Below are 2,511 nucleotides of genomic sequence, written 5' to 3'. Positions count from 1 at the left end.
CTAAATAATCAGATTGTTTTTACTCTAAATAATTATAAAGGTTTTCAGTGTGTTTTTGTTTGCCCAAAGGTAGTTTAGAAAACCATGAACAGGTCTTTCTAGTCACCAATTGCAGTTAGTCATATAATTCAGAGGAAGAAGTTTTTTCAATGAAAAAGAAAGGCATACATACAGCTTTGTCACCTGGTGGCCACTTTCTTCTGAATTAAAGAGGTAATAAAAACAATAATTATTCTGTAGTAACATGTAAATGCTGGTTACTACATTTTATTGAATTTTTGAATTTGTGAATATGTTGACTTAATTTAAACAGAAATTGCATAAGAAAAAAAATCTCAGAACAAATGACATCAGATCACCACTACAAATCGCTTAAAAAAAAAAAAAAAAAAAAAAAAAGGCAATAATAGGCAAAAATATTGTGGTCACCCTCACTTCCATCCCTGGAAAATATATCTTCATTAAGTAATCTTCATGAAAATCCAGAAAATCTTGGAATGTGCTTCTGGACATGTGTGAAGGAGATGACTGGAAAAAGTTGATAAAGATTTACTAGGGATCATTCATGCTTGACCAATCTGTTTGACTTTTATAATAAGGTGACTGGATTTGTGGATGAGGGAAGAGCATTGGGTATCATTTATCTTATCTTAGGATGGCTCTTGACACTGTGCCCTATCGTATTCTTGAACCCAAGTAAAGATATTACAGTATGGAAGAGTGGATAACTAGACTGGTAAATAATTGGGTTAACAGGCACAGACAGACATGGTTAATGGTTTGCACTCAGTCTGGAGGCCAGAGACAAGTGCAGGACTGCACAAATCTACCCTGGGGACCTGTTTTGCCTAACATCATTATCAATGGCCACAGAGGACACTCACCAAGACTGCAGATGATACCAAAGGGGGCACTAGCCCTTGCTCAACAGCAAGGTTGCCTCAAGGGAAGACCTACACAAATTGAAAGAAGTGGACAAACAGGAACTTCATGAAATTCAAGAAGGGTGAGGTCTTGCACCCAAAAAGGAATAATACTCTGCAGTGATACACGCTAGGTGGCATCTGGCTCTGGAGAAAGGAGCTGGGTGTCCTGTTGAAACACAGACTGAACCTGAGCCAGAAGTGAGCACTGGATTCAGTGATTACTGACAGTATCCAGGGCAGAATCAGCAAGAGCAGAGCCAGGAAATCAAAGAAAATTATTATCCCCTTTTACTCAACATTCATTAAACAATCTGTGGCTAGTTTGGGATCCCCAGTACAGGAAGGACATTGAAAAACTTCAGTGGCCACCAGAATGGCTGTAGTCTAGAGTGGTTGCCCCATGACGACAGAGAGGTTGGGGGAGCAGGTCTTGTTCAGACTGTGGCAGAGGGGGTTTCAGAGGTACCTCACAGCTATCCCAGTGCACATGAGAAGTCACTGAGAAGATGGAATGATGATTTTCATAGTGGTACCTGGTGAAAGGGCAAGAAAAAATGAGACCAAGTTGAAACGTGAGAATTCAGACTTTTTCTTCAAGATAATAAAGCAATGGAACAAGTTGCAACAAGAGACAATCTGCATCCTCGTAGGTTTTCTATGGAGACATTCAAACCCTGTGTTGTGGTTTTACTCCAGTGGGCGGTCGAGCTCCACTGCAACCGCTCTCTCACTCCTCCTCCTTAAAGAGGAGCGGGGAGAAAATACTATGAAGAGGGCTCAAGGGTTGAGATAAGGACGAGGAGATCGCACAGTAATTATCGTGACGGGCAAATCAGACTCAGCGTAGGGAGATAGTAAGATTTATTACCTATTACCAATAAGCTAGAGAAGTGAGAAACAAAGGAAAGAAACCAAAACACCTTCTCCCTCATCCACCCTCTTCCACCTCCTCTCCTCAAGCGGTGCAGGGGAACGGGAGAATGGGGATTATGGTCAGTTTCTAAGGCTTCTTCTCCACATGACCCTTCTCAGTCACTCTCGTTCCCTGTGCTGTGGGGTCTCTCCCATGGGATGCAGTCCTTGTTGAACTGATCCGGTGTGGGCTGCCCACGCGAAGCAGCTCTTCAAGAACTGCTCCAGATATGGGTCCGTACCACAGGTCCATCCCTCAGGAGCAAACTGCTCCAACCTGGATCCCCCACGGGCAGCAGCTCCTGCCAGGTCACCTTCTCCTGCGTGGTCTCCTTTCCACAGGCTGCAGGTCCAGCCTGGAATCTGCTCCGGCAGGGGTCTTCCACAGGCTGCAGTCTCCATCAGTGCAGGTCCACCTGCTCCACTGTGTTCTCCTCCACAGGCTGCAGCGTGGAACTCTGCTCCACCATAGTACTCCATGGGCTGCAGGGGGACAGCCTCCTTCACCATGGTCGCAGGGGACTTCTGCTCCGGCACCTGGAGCACCTCTCCCCCTCCTTCTTCATTGACCTTGGCACCTGAAAGGCTATTCCTCACTCCTCTCACTCTCCCAGCTACTGTGTGGTACAGTGTTTTTTTTTTTTTTTTTTTTTTTTTTTTTTTTTTTTTTTTT

Source organism: Oxyura jamaicensis, chromosome 1 (genome assembly GCF_011077185.1).
Source record: "Oxyura jamaicensis isolate SHBP4307 breed ruddy duck chromosome 1, BPBGC_Ojam_1.0, whole genome shotgun sequence".
Lineage (NCBI taxonomy): Eukaryota > Metazoa > Chordata > Aves > Anseriformes > Anatidae > Oxyura > Oxyura jamaicensis.
The sequence above is the reverse complement of the archived record's forward strand: the minus strand, read 5'-3'. Positions refer to the sequence as shown.